General features: G+C 38.3%; 1 protein-coding gene across 2 annotated transcripts in view; it reads right to left on the bottom strand.

Moving 5' to 3' along the window:
- ELMO1 (engulfment and cell motility 1) overlaps positions 1-18,632 on the bottom strand; it is a 727,703-nt gene that overhangs the window by 560,848 nt on the left and 148,223 nt on the right. For both annotated transcript variants that reach the window (XM_086692444.1, XM_086692474.1), the window contains exons 10-11: positions 8,762-8,809; positions 7,985-8,103 (exon numbers count right to left, since the gene is read on the bottom strand). The gene's annotated coding sequence lies outside the window, so the exon portion shown is untranslated. The remainder of the gene's footprint in view (positions 1-7,984; positions 8,104-8,761; positions 8,810-18,632) is intronic.

Here is an 18,632-nt window from a genome sequence, read left to right as displayed (position 1 = left end):
TCCAGCACTCCATATATTACCATGGAAAAGTCGGCCAAGTGATAAATGTCTGTCAAATGAATAATTACATTAGCTAAAGTCATTGTTTAATCTAGTGATTTGATGACTGTAAGTTTCTTGTTTGCCTTGTTTTGTTTCTTCAGTATTATACCATGGTCATTCTTTTGGGGAAATATCTATTTCTGAGTGATGAACATGAGGACTGTGGGCTTTTCCCAGCCTGGAGTCCATCCATTTGGAGTGAACCCAAAGTGCATTTCATCAACGCTTACACAAAGGCAGATGTGGGGCACCTGGGTGGCTCAGTCGGTTAAGCATCTGACTCTTGCTTTTGGCTAAGGTCATGATCTCATGGTTCATGAGATCGAGCCCTGTGTTGGCCTCTGCGATGACAGTGCAGGGCCTGCTTCGGATTCACTCTCCACCCTCTCTCTCTGCCCCACCTCTCAAAATAAATAAATAAACTTAATTTTAAAAAAAGGAAAGAAAGGCAGATGCATGTCTCCTGGCACTGTGGGAAGATCCACACACCAACTTGCTTTGCAATCCTGGCTCTCTTTTAATCCTAGTCTAACCCAGTTGTGTTAAAACCAGCCTTGACTATTTCTATTTTCCCAGACTAACACATCAATGTTTTGTATCCTCTTTACAATTGTCCTATGGACTAGAAAGGTGGTTGATAGACCCTTGCTGATTTTCCTAAATGCGCAAATCAACAGTGGTTGCTGACTTTTGTAGTAGGGTAGAAGACAGGAGATTGGCAAGTAAGCTTACTTGGTCTTTATTAATTCCATTTGTAATGTGATTTAATGTCCAGTTGTAGATGGGTTTTGGGTTGTATTATGTTCATCAGGTTGATTTAAACATTGCTTGATTTGGTTGCAAAGTGAAGTGCTTGATCAAGTGGTTCTGTGATTTTTCCATCACTTTTCTTTCCATATCCATCCATTTTACCACGCGACCAAGGCTTCCCACTGCATCATCCAGATCTCATAGAGACATGCGATTGGAGATATGCGACCACGTAATTAGAAATACGGGAGTTCTCCAAGTTTAAGAGTGCTTCAGTCATAGACATAATTATTAGTGTAATAAAAACAGGAAAAGTCTAAATGAGATTCACCTCCCTTTAGTATCCAGTGGATCTCAGATGATATTTCAGCTTTGGTTCATTTTCCCTTCTGCATTTATTATTCCATTATTATAAAATGTCACTTTGCCTATAAAATATTTTGCCTTGCTGTCAAGTTTTATTTGGTTCAGGTTTTAAGTCAGAAGCATTTGTGGCTGAACACTCCTGTCTGTGCCAAAGGAATTTTCCAAGCTACGATGTTTGTTAGTTTTGTAAATACACACATTGTTTCTAAAGTAGTTTGGGAACAACATTGGCTTAAAAAAACTACACACTAAAGCAAAAGACACACATTCGCAATATGACTCAGGTCTGATGGGAACATTCCTTATCATATAAACTGAACTTTAAAAAATTGCTTTTAGAATTGATTTAGGTGGAAGAAAAGAGGCAAATAATCTATGCCATTCATAGGACAGTAGTCACTAGGGAGAAGAACAAACTGTTTGAAGCAAAAAGAAAAGAGTTCCTTAAAAGCTTTAACACACACAAGATGATTCAGTTTTGCCACATTAGCCTGGTCTGCTCCACTTTCCCACCCACCACTTCAACTTTAGTGACCTTTTCCTTATCATCAGGCTTTCAAAACCATCATCCAAATTTCCAGCTGCTTCTCCTGCCTGTAAAACACCGGCCAACCTGGTGGAAGCTCCCACCGTTGCCCTTTCCTCCTACTGCTTCCTCCTAAATAGAAACTCTTCATTAAATTAATTGTCTCCATCTAGTTTGATGGGCAACAGCCTGTTACCAGGGGCCTATCCCTTCCCTTAGTCTTTGAAAGGGGAACGAATCAAAGTACTGACTGTAGTGCCATGAGAAACAGTTTTTATTTTTAAAAAATCCAATAAAGGGGCGCCTGGGTGGCGCAGTCGGTTAAGCGTCCGACTTCAGCCAGGTCACGATCTCGCGGTCCGGGAGTTCGAGCCCCGCGTCAGGCTCTGGGCTGATGGCTCGGAGCCTGGAGCCTGTTTCCGATTCTGTGTCTCCCTCTCTCTCTGCCCCTCCCCCGTTCATGCTGTGTCTCTCTCTGTCCCAAAAATAAATAAAAAACGTTGAAAAAAAAATTAAAAAAAAAAAATCCAATAGGAACTCTGGTTAATTGACACATTCAGTATGTTTTAGTTTGTGCCCATAAGATTTATATGACCAGACAAATGTAATGTTCTACCTACAATCTACCAGATTGCTTTTACCATAAAATAAGCCTTCTTGATTGCTGATGTTTGCAGGGTGCATCCCTTATGCAGTGCATAAGAAGAGACATGAATTATTTTTTTTTAAGAAAGCCAATGATTCTCATATAAATCCAGTTTTCAAGTGTGTTTGTCAATAGACAAGATAGCTTACCATCACCTATAAGGACATGGGCACTTTTGACAAGAGCATAAAGCAGTTAATAGATTTAACTTATTTTCAGAGAAGGGGATTTACTTTAATGAGGTTTTGCTTTTGCTAAATCTATCATGGATGGAATTCCTACCTTTATTACAACTCCGGATGAATTGCTTAGACCACCCTTTAGAATGTGTCACAATGGCCACTGTCAGCTTTCAGTCACGACAACAGAGGAGCACCAGTGATTTGTGGCGAGTACCACACTGATGTGTATGTACTCGTGGATTATCTCCATTTCAGACTCCATTGCTACCAACCGAGTTGCATTAGGTATTGTTCATTATGACTGAATAACTGTATTTTAAGTTGCATACAACCTTACTGTATGAATAAAGGCTAATAAAGAACCAATGGGGAAGGAAAATCCCAAACTAAGTGTACTAAAAATATTCTGCATTTTTTTTGTTAACTTACAATAAAATTGAGGCCTTCCGATGAAGCATCAATCCACTTCTCACTGAAAAGCGAGGGTGCAGGCTTGGAAATCATCTCACTTGGTCATAACCAATGCTCAACAGTGAGATCTGATAGATCATTAGCAGGAAAAAGGGAAGAAGTGTGGTTCTAGCTGAAGGTTAGGGAAAAAGACTGAGAAGACTTTAATGTCATGCAAAAAATAAATCATGTGCAAAATAATGGGCCCATGTGTGACTGCTCCGTGAGCTTGCTTTTGCGCTTAGATTATCCCTCAATACGTTAGACTTCTGGACCAAAAGGAAAGGTGAAGGATAGGGGACAACAATATTTTCAGGTGATCCCAGCCAGGAGAAAATGCAATAACTGTACAGTTGAGTTCAAAAGCCAAGAGGCAGCAGACATCCCTGATTCAGCCACATAGACAGCCCTTTCATGGCAATTTGCAAAGGTGGGTTTTTGTACTGGGTCCAATTGTCTTGATAAATAGTGCAGCTGATAAAAGCCTCCTGGCAAGGATCTTGCAGTAATTGAATAGATCCCCAGGCTGGCTGCCATCCGGCAATATAGTCCCAGACACCCGCATGGCAGGGCCACTGGGCAGCTCACCCTGGTCAGGAGTACCTCCCTGCTCTCAGAGCCAGAGGCTGCATTCCCACTTTAAAGGAGTCTCATTTCCCCCATTTTCCAAGAACAATGGGTTTTCAGCCTTTAGTGTGCCTGGGAATCCACTGAGCTTGGCTCACTCCAATTCTCCCGTGCACAGAATGGACGGTGATTTAATGTGGATTTTCATTTCTGCCTCAACAGAATGGATTTCCTGCATGAATCACCTTTATTGTGGTTTTATCCTGGGCCACTTAGCCAAGTTATAAATGATCTTTAGAGGCATGAGATAAATCTTCTGCCCCTTTGATTCACCAATTCTATGAACCAAAAAAGCTTAGGCTTATTTAGCCATCTATTTTCAGAGACGCCAACAAGGCTTTTGGTAGGCTGACGGCAGAAGACGGATGGGCAGTTTTGGGGTTGTCTATGAAATGGCTCGTGCGAGAATTCCTTGTATTCCCTGCCCTGTCATTTGTCTTCCCAAATTCCCTTAGCAGATCTTCTTCCACCTCCGAATTCATGCTGTGTGCAGGGCTCTATCTTTTCAAAGTTGCAACCTTGTTCCTAATACCACCTTGAACAGGTTCCTCTGAATACCGACTGGGGCATTTCTGGGTAGGATGGGCCAAAGTGGGTTCCACGAACTTCCAGGATCAGCCTCATTAACTAGGTGAAGCTATCAGGGTTCTATTTTTCCCTTCCTCTCTCTCTACGCAAGAAACAAACAAAAAGCAGAGATTGCATTTCAGACAGTTAGTTGCCTTCCGAACAGATCTTCAATTTTTTCTTTCACCCTCCGTCAGTCCTTCAAATCAATGTCTTATTTTGGGAATGTTCCTAGTAGCTCAAGGCAGTTCACAAAGAGTAGATTTCCTGGGTGAGCATGTGAGCAGTCCCCCTGATGACAGGGGCCCTGTAGGCTCTTGGAGCTCCGCTTGGGACTGGCCTTGCTCGCCCGAACGAGGCTGCTCTGCTCTTCTCTCCACTGCACGTTCCCTTCCCAGAAGCCAGCACTCGGGTAATCTGTCCTTGTCAGGATCTGGCACTGATGTGTATAAGTAAACATCCAAAGGCAGCAGCCAGCTAAGGAGCATGGCTAATTCCTCCCCGCTCATTGCAGACCTCTGTCTGGGACTCACCCTGTCACCTGGTGAGTTTGTCTTTCTGCAGGGGATAAGTGCCACTAGAGGCAGTTGGGAGTCTTCCTCAACAGGTTGACTTTCATTTCTAATGAAGCTTTTCAGAGACACCCTGGCCCTCGACTACATACCAGGAGGAGGACATGAGGTAGACCCTCTATGCAGGTTTATGGATATGCTCTGTTGGTCCTTCTATGATAATAATTTGTGCCCATTTCATACATCAGTGCCTCTTCAAAGTGATGGCCAATACCCCAAGAGGGACCTTAGCTGGATGAGAGTTATCAGCTGCAAAGCCCAGAAGTTCATTTCCCTGGCAAGATGGAAATTTGGCAATAGTTTAAAACTCTTTTTTTTGAAGTATAGGCACATGAGCAGTTACAAAAAAATAGTACAGAGTGGCCTGATGTTACCATTATTCAGCTCTCCCCCAGTGATACCACTTTTTATAATATAGTACATTAATACAATTAGGAAATTGGCAATATTTTCATGGCAAAGGAGAATAAGCATCAAAAAGCCTCAAATGTACACTTAGTATTTAGTGTTTTGGTCCAAATTTATTTCTTTACTTAAAGAATGGCTATAGGCGTGCCTGGATGGCTTAACTGGTGGAGCGTGCGACTCTTGATCTCGGGTTGTGAGTTTGAGCCCCATATTCAGTGTAGAGGTCACTTAAAAAATAAAATCTTAAAAAAAAAAGAATGGCTACAAATGAGTCACATGGGGACACTCCATGTGTCCCAAAAAATAAGGTGCCCATTAAAAGCCATTGCAGTCTATTTTGACCTCTACTCTCACACAGAAGAGATTCTATGCAAAAAGTGGTACACTATTCAGAAAGAGAGGCTTTCAAAAATAAGGGCCTCCAAACACTCTTAGTTACCTTTAAAAATAGGTGTTCTTGGCTAATTGGGTCACTCCTGGCATCTTTTTATGGGGTCCAATTCCTCAGATATCTTGACTACTATGTTGGCTGAATGAAGTTCAGGAATAATGGAAGAGCCAGCCTTTTTAATAATCGTGTACCTAGGATGGGTTGGCAGAATGTGGTTGATATTTATTTATTACATAGGAGGTAAGAGCTCAGCTCCTGAATTCAGACAGGACAGGCTTAAGTCTGTCTTAAACAGACTTTCTGATAAAAGTTGACTTTGAACAAGTTATTTGACTGCTCTAAGCCTCAGTATTCTTGAGCATAAAATGAGAATGACATAGTACCTGAGAAATCAGTGCCAATTGATTGGAAAATCTCGGGCATATAGTAGGTGCACAATAAATTTAGCTGTTGGTATGAATAATCACTTTTAATTAGGGTATTCTGGGTAATAATTTTTATTTCATTCAGTTACTTCAAAGTCAGTCCAGATAATTTGTGAAATATCTTTCAGTCTTATGGTATGAAAAGTAGCTGGAGGAGATTTACTGTTCCTCATATTTGGAGAACCATTTGGATTTCCACTGAAGTTATTATTTTCAAATAGTAATTGCTTAATATCCCATCATGCATTATAAATCATTGCATAACTTCCAGATTAACTGTTTGTTGAAAAGGTATGTGCATAATAACATAGTCTAAAATTGGATCAAAACATAGTCACAAGATTTTCAAGTCTAAAGTTAATATAACCGAGGTCTATATAATTAACTTAAAGTTAATGCATCTAGACCCATATTTACCTGGACATTTATTTCTAAAGTAACAGATACCAGGTTGGCTGAGTGGCTCAGTTGGTTAAGCATCCAACTTCGGCTCAGGTCGTGAACTTGTGGTTCGGGGTTCAAGTCCTGCATCAAGCTCTGTGCTGACAGCTCAGAGCCTGGGGCCTGCTTCAGATTCTATGTCTCCCTTTCTCTCTGCCCCACCCCTGCTCATATTCTCTCTCTCTCTCTGTCTCTCTCAAAATAAATAAATATTAAAAAAAAAAAAGAAGGTAACAGATACCATTGGAAGTGCTTGTAACAATCAGTCAAACATTAAGGAACATTAATTGTTTTTGAAAAAATGTGTATTTATTGTGAAAAGTAGATCTGTTACCATGGTTGCCTATGTCTTGTTTATAATTGTAGGTTTTCTGTTCCTGGGAGTTAAAGTAGTTTAGGAACCAATAGCAAATCTACCCTTTCAACATCAGCCCTACCTCAGTTGATAATTAGTTAATAAATCACTGAAAATTGCATGTAAATAATTTCAGACTTTAGATTTTAGAGTGAATGGAGAAGCATCCCCAAAATATGTTTACACTTCTTTTTAAACAGAATATTAGACTCCCATTTATGTTGGCATAAATTAGTAGCATGAAAAAAAAATCTCAAAATTTTTCTGAAGAATTATCAGCAAACAGTGTTGGGAAAATGAAAGGAGCCTTGATTGTTATGAGGTTTTGTTGCCAGATAATGTGATGCTTTGTAAACAAAGACTGCTCTACAGTGATCTAGCACAAAAGGCAGATCTCTTGGATTGGAAATATGTCCTTTTAGGGTTTATATTTCAAAAACTGACACCTCATAAGTAACTCTAGTCTTTTGGCTTCTTATACTGAGAACCAACCCAAGTGAATTCAGTGCCAGAAAAGGGCACTGATGCCCAGGACCAAAACTCAATCCTCTGTATCAAATGATCATTAGCAATGTGTATCTATGCTTTCTTGGTTTTCCTCTTTTGGGGAGATGGAGCAGACAAAGTTGCTGTCTTGAAATTTTTGTGAACTGTGTTTTCAGAGTAACAGAAATGTTAGAAAAGATCTGTTTCCACTTGGATTCTAACAGTGTGGTCTCAGACAAATAGACGAAACCTGAGGCAATTAGCAAGACTTTCTAGGTAAACAACCTAGAAAGATTGGTTGATCAACACAAGAAAAGGATAGAGTTTTTAAAGAAAATGTAAGTTAATATCAGATATCTGGATACGGAACTACCTTTGAACATAAAATTAGTGATGGAATGAATCACAAAGAAAAATAATATATTTGACTGCTTAAAAATGAACCGTCACAAGGTCAAATATCCTAATACAATTATATGCCAAACAGGAGCAATTTTAGCCACCAATAGGCACAGGAAAAACAGAATATTTTTAATATTTAACAAGTTTATATTGTAAAAAGAGAAGAGTCACTAAGTAGCAAATGATAGAAAGAGACAATTTACACTAGAAGAAATAGAACTGGCTAATAATTATAATAAGAAAGCACCTAAAATTGCTAATATTAAAATAATGAAATTTAGAAACAAGATACGGTCTTTTCCTTCATGAAATTAGCAAAGAATCAAAATACTAGGTATATAGTGTTACCTTTCAATGTTGTTCCCTCAGTATGGTGAAGGCCAGGGTTCTGGAGGTGAATCATCTGGATCCCAAATCCAGTTGTACGACATTGGAAAAGTTATGCAACTTCTTTGTCAGTCTCTCATCTGTAAATAGGTATGAGAGGATACCTACTTCATATTGGTATGGTTACAGTTAATGATATGACACACATAGAGCATTTCGCACTGTGTCTGGTACATAAGACATCAAAAACAAATGGGAGCTGCTATCAGCTACTGTTACAGTCTCATTCACTGCTGGTAGAAGTTTAATCTACAAATTGCAATAAAAGCAGAAGGCAATATGGCAATACTTAATCAAAAGCGTTAAAAATAGTCAAGTCTATTTTTAGGAAACCATTCCAAGAAAGTAATCTGTTGTGCACAAACATTATGTGCACATGATATGCACAAACACTATCTTTAGATGGTCATAAAGATAAAATGTTCCAAATGATCTAAATGTTCGATAATGGAGAAATGAATTTAACTTGATTACACGGCATCATTCTATGGTGGAGCACAACATGACTATGAAAATTATGCTTTTTGAGGAAGTTTTAATGACTGGCATACACTTAGGAAATAACATGAAAGAAGCAGAATATGAAATTATATTTACAACACACCTCAATTATGTGAACATAGATATACATTAAAGACATAAATACAGAAAACTATGAAGGAAACAACATTTTAGTGGCTGTTGTTTCTGGGCAGTGAGATTATGGGTATTTTTAAAAATATGCTTTTCTGTGCTTACTTTTTCTATAGTGCAGCTGTGTCACTTTTTCCGCAATTAAGACGAAACCTGAATTCAGAAAAGAAGATTTGAGATGGCATAGTGGGACATGTCATTTGTTCCTCATAAAATTTAAAATGTTTTCAAAGCTCTCAGAGGAGAAACAAGAGGAAGTAAATCTGTAAGAGACACAAACATAAACGCATTTATGTTTTGATCTTGACTGATGCTTATACGGGCTAAACTTAATCACCCACCGTCGAGTTTCTGTTTGCAACTACAGTCAATCAGTTGATTCACAATGTTTGTTTCGGGCCTTCTCTATGCCAGGCACTGGGCCCCACAAGGGAGACCATGTTGAGCAAAGCAAGACCTGTCTTTACCCTCACTGAGGGGTCAGGGGAAGATATAGCAATTCCAGATCAAAGGCTCAACAAAGACACTCAGGCCCTCATGTATTTAGAGATTTGTAAATTTGTTAGAGCTGTTCTTTAGTTAAAAAAAATATAAAGTGCTTTCCCTCCCCCGCCCCCCATTATAAGGAATGTTTTCTAAAACCAAAAAGAAAAATAAGATGTCCAAAGTGTCTGAGATGCTGGCCTTGTAGATGTGGCTGGAGGAAAAGGTAGCCTGGGTCTCAGGGAGGGAGTTGACGTGTGAGGACACAGGGTTGCTCGCTGTGCTCCAGGTCACAGAGAATGCCATTGTTTGTTCCTGGAAACTGTTGCTTTTGTTCACCAGCTCCCCCACCCTGCCCCAAAGGGAGCACATGAGCGATCGCAGTCCTGGCTTACTGTTCCTTTGTAAAGCACCCTCATTCCTTCTTGTCAGCATTTCTACCATTTAGTGACCTTGATAAAGATAATTAAGCAAGCAATAAAAATGGCTCAGAAGAAAGCAGGTTCATATGAAGTTGTTTCCCAGTGTGGAAGAATGAGCTCCTTTTTCACTCTGCCCCATAGTAAATACACACTCACATATCTGCATTTATATTTGTACATGTGCACATACACATATATGCACATATAACAATGCAGACAGGCTTTTTAGAAATCAAAAGGCTGAAGCACATGGAGACATTTTTGTTAAGAGAGAAAATGCACTATGCTATTAGTACATGAAAAATAAAACAAGATTTATATACCTTGAGGGGGCCACAAAGCTTTTCTACAAATGTTATGATTATAATCCCAAGTAAAAACAGATTAGAAAGATTTGTTCGAAATAATAGTTCAGGTAACCACCATTCAACCACCTGCAGCTTCACCTTTTGGGAAAATAATCAAGAATGAGAAAATTCGAAAGTATAGCCAGGGTAGACACTTGACTAATGCAGCCTCCCCTTCCCCCACTAGGCCCCCACTCTTCTCACTCGGTACACGTTTCTGACAAACTACATTTAGCTATCAGCCTTCCAAGACCTCTGCAGATTAGACACAGGAGTCCTCCCAACTGCCTTGGTGTATTGATGGCAACATGAAATAACAATTAAAAGTAAGGGGGAAAAAATAAGAAAACCATAAAATGTATGTGCAAAGATTCAAGGAACAAAGTTGCCTGGTTTCATATACCGTAGAGAAATAGTCCTCAGCGAGCCCTGAAGAAATGGCTCCTTAAGTATGCTGTACAGGACACATTTTAACATGCATTGTGCTAAATGTTTCTTTTTTCAGTTTTTTAAAAGTAAACTCTATGCCTAACATGGGGATCAAACTCCAAGATCAAGAGTCGCATGCTATACCAACCAAGCCAGCCAGGCGCCCTACGGATTGTGCTCAGTCTTAAAGAAATGGTTACATTTTATTCTGTATACTCAGTTGAAGTTAGACTAGTGGGAAATTCATCTTAGTATATTGTCCATTTAAAAATATCTTAAAACAAATGAGTTTAAGGGAGCAAGCTTTGACTCAACCAAAACAAACAAACAAAAAAATCTCACTTAAAATAAAAAACAGAGAACTCATTTCTGGAGTTCACACACACATGAACACCCATACACATATATTCCTATACAATAATTAGCTGCACTTCAGTAAAATGCTTTCTTTTGTGATTCAAGCTAGAGAAAAAAACAAAACAAAACACTGCTTTGGTTTAGAAAAAAAGATTTTTGAAAACATCCACAGGGAACAAGCAATACATTTCTTTAAACTCCGGATATCAATGTAATTACTTCAAAAGGCAGATCAATGTGGCTCGACTTTTGAATATCTAATATAACTACCACCCATTCCTCTCAGAAGAGATTCATTTTCATTGCATTCTATAAAATACATTTCTTTTCCCCATTCTACAAAGCTCAAACTGCTTTCCAAATATTCTATTACACATAGGGCTGAATCTGCCACTCTGATTTTTTTCTTGCAGTAATGGTAACATAGGAAAAATTCCTCTGGAGATTTTATAGTGAAGCCTATAACCCTTGATCTTCAAGATACAAGCTATAGGAAGCTGAAAAAAAAGTTTCTGAACATCAAACACTTGTCAACTGGGGTTTCTTACCCCTGGACAGATTTAGAGCAATCTAAATCTATTTCTCAGAGTTTTGCATAAAGACCAACTCGAGTGTATCTTAGGAGAACAGACTCAGGCTCCTACTTCATCCCTGCTGTTCTGATGCTGTAATTGTAAAGTGTGGCGGTGTGGATTCTAGGAATGTGGATTTTCACTGGTACTCCTCGTGGTTGGTGACTTAATCTTTAAGAAGCCCTGTTATCCCCAAAGCTATTTGAACAGGCTTTCCATTCCTCTTTTACTGGTTCTTCATCTGTTCTCTTTATCAAACACACTGGGATTTTAACACAAGATACATATCTGTTTTCAAGGTTAAAATGATACTCTCCTTTAGTTTTGACCTTGCTAAACCAAAGGTATTCATCCATTTGATAGCTTTGTTGGTCTTGACTACACCACCTAGTGTGAAGAGAGGTAATTGCAGGTTCTTTTGAAAACCCAAAATGATTTGAATGCTTGTTTGTATGACTCTAGATAGAGATTTAGCAACCAGAATTTTCCAGCCAATATTTCAATGAGATATGGCCTCCCTATAATTTCTCTAAGGCAGCATTAAATCTTAAGCATTTAGCAGCTATATATGGAATCAAATATTTAAAATTATTCATTATTGCTGGAACAAATATTTTGTTTAGGGTGAAATTTCGTAAACACTTAGACTGGCATTCCATCATTTTGTATATGATACATGTATATTTATGGTACATTGGCACCTTTGTATAGTCTGCATTTTCAACACATGTACAATTTTGAGTATTTCAGATTCAGGGCAGAGTGTCAGTTAACCTTCTGAATTATTACCAAAGTTGACATTTGAGTCTCTGCATTTGAGATAAGATTGGTGGTCAAAAAAACTATTTGCTTTGCACTTGGTCAGCATTATAATTCCCAGCTTTCATGTTGTTCCTTCTCCTTGGTGACAATTTGTTGGGTAATGTGGCACACTCTGGTTTTTAAGAACAAGCTGCCTTTAAAAGGGATAAAGGAAAATTACTGCTTTAAAAAGCTTACTTGACAAATGACACCAGGCAGAAAGCTTAATTTTGTGCTGAATATGAAGCCACTAACATAAATGGATAGTATACCATTTCCTGTACTAAGATTTCATGAATAAAATAGGAGAAGCTAAGTTCTGTCCTCATTCCACCCAAAACCGTAAATCAGAAGTGCATTTTTGTACATATTCCCCAAACTATGCCTTAATTTAAAAAAATAGACAGAAAAATATGATAAACGTGATGTTATAAACAAATATATATCATACAAATAATGTTAGAAATAAAATTGATACTATAAAGAAAGAAGAACCCCCCCTCCTTTCTTCCTTTCTATTTGTGAGGCATAATCATATCTCAGGTTGTCTCAATTAATTGCTGCCCAGAACCTGACTGTGGTCACAGATGGATGCATTGCAAAATAGTTAGCAATCCATTTACACATGCCTCAAAAGGGGAAAACGTTATTCACTGAATTAAAAGGACTGCCTATGAAAGCAGAGCAGAATCCTTAGTAGTGGAAAGGGTGAGGTGAACAGCCATGCAACAGAATGTACTTGCAATGTGTCTGTTGCTTCTGGCTGTGCTATAGTAAGAGCAGAGCCCACTCCAACAAAAATTGTCTCTCTATGCCATGACATCTGCATCTGTGCTGTCTGCCACCTTAGCAAAAGGACTGGTTAGAATAAGTCACTCTGCATCTTTCAAAATGTGTGTCTACAGAACTCTACTTACTCCGAGGGTTTAAAAGTATACTTAACAAAATGGCATCATGGTCAAATAACTCTTGGAACCATTGTATTCAACAATGATTCTTCAATTCTTAGTTTAGGATATTTCAGAATATCTAATTTCACGTATCTTTCTTTTCATTGAGTAGCTCATGAAACAAGTATTTCTAGGAATTTGCTTTAGGAAATGTTGGCTTCATAGGTTATTTTAACTCAGAAGTATGCACATATATGTTGTATATGCGTATATTAAACACAAATTCAGAAAAAAATTGGGCCATTGTTCTTTGTGCTCTGTAATTTACCACATAGTTTACTGTTAATTTGGTAATAGTGCTTTAAAAAATATTTTAGGGGCGCCTGGGTGGCTCAGTTGGTCAAAGTCATCCGACTTTGGCTCAGGTCGTGATCTCACGGTTTGTGGGTTTGAGCCCCACATCGGGCTGTGCTGACAGCTCAGAGCCTGGAGCCTGCTTTAGACTGTGTCTCCCTCTCTCTGCTCTTCCCCTGCTTGCGCTCTCTCTCTCAAAAATAAACATTACAAAAACTTTAAAAAAATTGTAAACTATCCATTGTAAAACCGAAATAATCATTCCATGGTGAAATCTAGAGTTTGGAATTGCTACACAGAATATGGGCTTTGTCCTTAAGACAAAGCTTGGTGGGAACAGAAGCAGACATGGAAGAGATAGCTTCAGTATAATGCAAAGATGTGTTTGAGTTACTGCTACAGAATGCTCTGGGAGACCATAAAAATAGAAATTGCTCATTTGTTGGGCATATTTCCTTTGATGGAAAATAGGTCTTGGAGGAGACAATGCTTGAGCTGAATACTGAAGAATAAATAGGGATAAGTGTTTCAAAGAACTGGAATGAGGTGGGGTCTGTGATCCAGGCAAAGGGATAGCTCCAGGCATAGAAGAGCTCATCCTATAATACGTGGGAAGTTCTGTTTTATGACGAAGGGAAAGGCAAAGATGAAACTGTAGGTAGGAAGGCACCAGGTCATGGAAGGAGTCTGGACACAGTGGTTCTCAAACATGTTGATACATCAGAACCAACCGATCAGTATACATATATACATCAGAATATTTACTGAAAATATTGTCACCACTACCACCTCGTCCACTCTGTTACTACCACTGCTATACTCTTCCATTTTCTAAGCATTGAAGCATTTCATTTACACAATACTATGCAATTCTTAATACAACCCTATATGAGGAAATATTTTTATCTCCATTTTTTCACTTACAGATAAATGAAGATCAGAATGATTAAGGAATCTGCCCAAGGTGATGGCAGCACGCAAGATTTGAACTCAAGTATTCTATTATCCTAGTGGAGATGACAGAGTATTCAAAATTACTTTTTTTTTTCGTTCTTGCGGTAACATCATTTCAGAAATTAGTGATTTCTTTGAGTATTCAAGACACTTCCTTTCTCTTACCTGATTTTTTTGTAAGCTAACCTCCACCCTTTTTATATTTACTCATCCTCCAATAAATAGTGACTTGGTGGTTGTTGACACAGTAACTGTGGAATGCCCATGACCCTATTCTGCATCTATATAGTTCCCACATTTCCTATAGTTTTAAGGCAGACTTTTTAGGCTTTAGTGAGCTTTCATTTAGAGCACTTCTACAGGTTTCCTGATTTCCTGATACTCTGAGCAAATGAAGAAAGTTAAAAACCTATAATCCCTAGGATGTCCTGTTTCCCATGTCCTCTGCAGTTTCTCTCGCACTTCAGTAAGTGGACAAGCCCCGAATGCAATGCGGTCTAGTTGCCCTGGGGGTCACAGTTTCTGACTACACGGAGAAAGGAGAGATACTCTGGGGAATGGCTAACCAGTATCCTGATTGCCTTAAAAACCTCTACCCAGACATTTAGCATTAGAAAAGCGGCTGCATGGCAAAGAGTCTGAATCAGGAGGATGAAATTAGGAAAGGATGAAGGATATCTGTCGATATTTTAGAATGAAAGCCTCCATTATTTTCAGAGGTAAAGCACCAACTAGTCACTTGCTTTTGTCTATCATTTGACTTTGGAGTTAGAGAAATTTCTCCAGGATTCTGGCAATAGTCCTTTAAAAAATTGCATTATGACTATCATTAAAAAAGAAAAGCTTTCTATGTATTTTTGTGGAAAATAGGAGAAGCTGTGTCAGGCTGTTAACCAGATATGAGTTTTAACCAATTCTTTTGAAAATTCATAACAAATAATGAAATCTTGGAGCTATTTATCTCCACAGAAATGAGGACAGCTATTTATTTGATAATTTCCACATGAAAAGCTTAATTTTTAGAAGCATATTATGAGTGCACAGAGTACTTTATTCCAATGTTTATATTCACTTGGACCTTGTAGGACAATTTTAAAATTACTATTAATAGCTACATTTGATGGATTGAACAACTGTTTTTTCCAGGTAAGGCTGTAAGTTTCGGGAAAATTCTTTATAATAGTTTGTGAGTGGGTGGAGGGTTTATATTAGGAAATATTGGTTAAATTAGCAGATAAACTCCATGTCTAAATCAACACTGCTGGATCAAAAATGAACCCATTGTCATCCAGTTTCTATCCATAACTATGTCAGAGACTCTAGGAGATGAAGAGGGTGGCATTTCTGGTTTGAGCTGGAAAAATAACCAGGATGAAGTATCCAATGCAATGTTCTTTAATAACAATCTCATTTTTCAAGGTCATCGTGTTCAGGGTCATCTTTAAGCTATTGTTTTATTTCCGTAAGGTCTCTAGCTCTTCCTTAACTCCAGTTTTAAAAAAACAAGTTTGTCTTTAAAACGACAGCATTGACGTAAGCTGTAGCCACTGGAGTGCCTAAGGGTGAATATCAGCTTGCCATTCCCTGGAGGTGAATACATACATATATTTTAAGTTTTCAGGTTTAATCATCATGCCTCTTCCCTTATTCATTACATGAATAAAATGTCACCTTATTTATAAGATCATATATATTAAAGTATTTTAATCTAACATAAATGAGTCTTTATTAATGAAATGATCTTTCAACCTACATAGATCTTATCCAGTTCTTTTTAAGAAATGTGCAAATTAGACATTATTATTATCCTTACTTTATACGTGAGGAAATTGAGGACCAGCATATCCCAGTCCATTGGATGGTGGAACACAGGAGGTAAATCCTATTCCTGTGATGTGACCAGAGGTCCTTGGGATGATAGTCCAGGGCTCTTTCTACCATTGCAATGATCTCTGAATATAGACTGTGTTAGAATTTTTCTCTTCTGAACTGAAAAGCTTCCTCTGTCATAGATTATACAGTAACAGCCTAGAAAATATCACTTTATTTAAAAAGTTTATAAAATCTGCCTAACAATATTACAGCAAGTTTGTTTAATATATAAGAGGGGAAAGTGGGGTTTTTTTTTGTTGTTAAGTTTATTTTGAGATAGAGTGAGCGCACATGGGAGAGGCAGAGAGAGAGAGAGAGAGAGAGAGAGAGAGAGAGAGAGAATACCAAGCAGGCTCCACACAGAGCCCAAAGCAGGGCTGGAACTCACAAGCCATAAGATCATGACCTGAGCCAAAACCAAGAGTAGATACTTAACTGACTGAGCCACCCAGGCACCCTGGTGGAAAAGTGCTTTATGCCAATGTGGAGGCCCATTTAGGCCCCCCAGAATTAATATAAAGATTATTTTAAAGCAAAGACATTTGGGATTTAATAGGTGCAGCAAAAAGCCTTCCTTTACAGAAACTTCTGGGAGTGGGCTGCCACGAGTCCCATCTTCAGGGGATTTTTATGTCTGAGAAGAAAAAAAGCTAAGACCAAGTCTGGCTTGAATAAACATTATCACAGATTTTCTTATTTTTTCTCCTAGAAATCCATTTGTTCCTCTCATAGAAGCCTTTTCTTCTCCTTCTCCCTGTTAAGTTAGGTATATAACTCCCATTTTTATATACCTATAAGATATATATAGGTATATAGGTATATATGTATTTCAGAAAGCCACTTCTTTTTTATATATAAGTTTTGGTTGTTCCCCTGATAACCTATAAGTTTACATTTAATTTGCAGGCCTCTAAAACATGAACCTAAGAGGGTAGAGTAAAAATGTTGCCTCTCCTACACCACTACCCCAAATCAGATATTTTTAATTTTTTACTGTAATAAAAACATGTAACATAAATTAGATTATCTTTTTATATATTTGAATCCAGGCTCTTTTACTGACATATTTTGTAGTAATTGCAACAAATCTATACCTTTTTCATAGATAATCATTTTATTAGGTACAGTTTATTGGGTACTATCCAGTGCCATAAGTGGAATAAGTTATTTCATGTTTAGCCCATTCAATTTTCTCGTATGTTTAAGGTAGATTTCAGTATTTTGTATACTGCTACTGAGAAATTTGAAAATCGGAATGATTAACCAGCTTGGCAAATTTAATACACCTAATTAGCAGTGAGGATGGGTGCCTTGCTTTTCTTTTATCAATTTAATGACAATACATGTTTCAGTCAAGGGGTCCTTCTATAGTACATCTAACAACATTTGTTGGACCATTAGTTCCCTTCCAGGCTTCAATAAATAACAGAATTAGGAAGTGTTTTGAATGTTGCTTTTCCCACTATTTGGTTGCTTCTTTAGGATAGATTCTCAGAATGTAGTTCTTACAGTCAAACATTATAGATAATTTTGTGGCTCATGATACATATTACCAAATTACTTTGCAAAACCATTTTTTTTTAAGTCTGTACTGTAGTCACTCTTGAATCTAAGTTATGCTTTGCTTTTGTCCCACCTTTCTCTGGAAGTCCTTTTTGAGTGTTACAGCTATGAAACAAATTGTAAGTATCCAGGGAGAGATTTTAAAAACCACTTCACAGATAGCTCCCTAATGGCATGGGACCAATGAAATATAGGCTACACCGTTGGCCCTCGGGAAGGTAATCATGAACCAGTGGTGCATTTAAAAACAGATAGGATGCCCAAATGCATAGGCTAAGATAATGTAATTCTCCCATCTTAACCCTCCCCGGTTGGATTCATGCTTTGGCTTTATAAACCAAAAAGGCAAAAATTTGAAAATGATTCCATCAAGGAATCAGAAAGTAAAGCCCATGAATCAAGATCTGAAGAGGTGAAAGGATTCAGTTGGAAAGAATCCCTGCCACCTTCAGGGCAGATGAGAAAGACCAGCTCCCCCAAATGTAGGATATGGTAAAAAAGGGCACAAGTTTTGAGTCAGAGCAACCGGTCTGTGAGGCTCAACTCTTTTACCTACTTGCTGTGTGACCATGGGCAAATACTGATCTTCTTGGGTCTCAGTTTCCTCATCTATAATGCGGGGATAATAGCCTTTTCAAAGAATTGCTGGAGGGAATGAGATATACAGTAACATAATCCACATAAGAAAGATACCAAATGCAGCACGGCTGCTTCTCTGCCTGGGGGGGGGGGGGGGGGGGGGGGGGGAGTGGTGGAGGAGAATGGGACTCAGGAGAGGAAAAAAGGGAGCTTCCATTTTAACCGGAATATTTTGTATCTTTTATATAAAGGTACAAAGACCTGGAGCAAGTAGGACGAAATATTGACGCTTGTTAATCTGGAGGCAGTGCTTGTTAAATTATTTGCTGCATTTTTTCTGCTTTTATATTTAA

The sequence above is a fragment of the Puma concolor genome, chromosome A2 (assembly GCF_028749965.1).
Source record: "Puma concolor isolate L17-30 chromosome A2, mPumCon1.1.hap2, whole genome shotgun sequence".
Classification (NCBI taxonomy): Eukaryota; Metazoa; Chordata; class Mammalia; order Carnivora; family Felidae; genus Puma; species Puma concolor.
The sequence above is the reverse complement of the archived record's forward strand: the minus strand, read 5'-3'. Positions and strand labels throughout refer to the sequence as shown.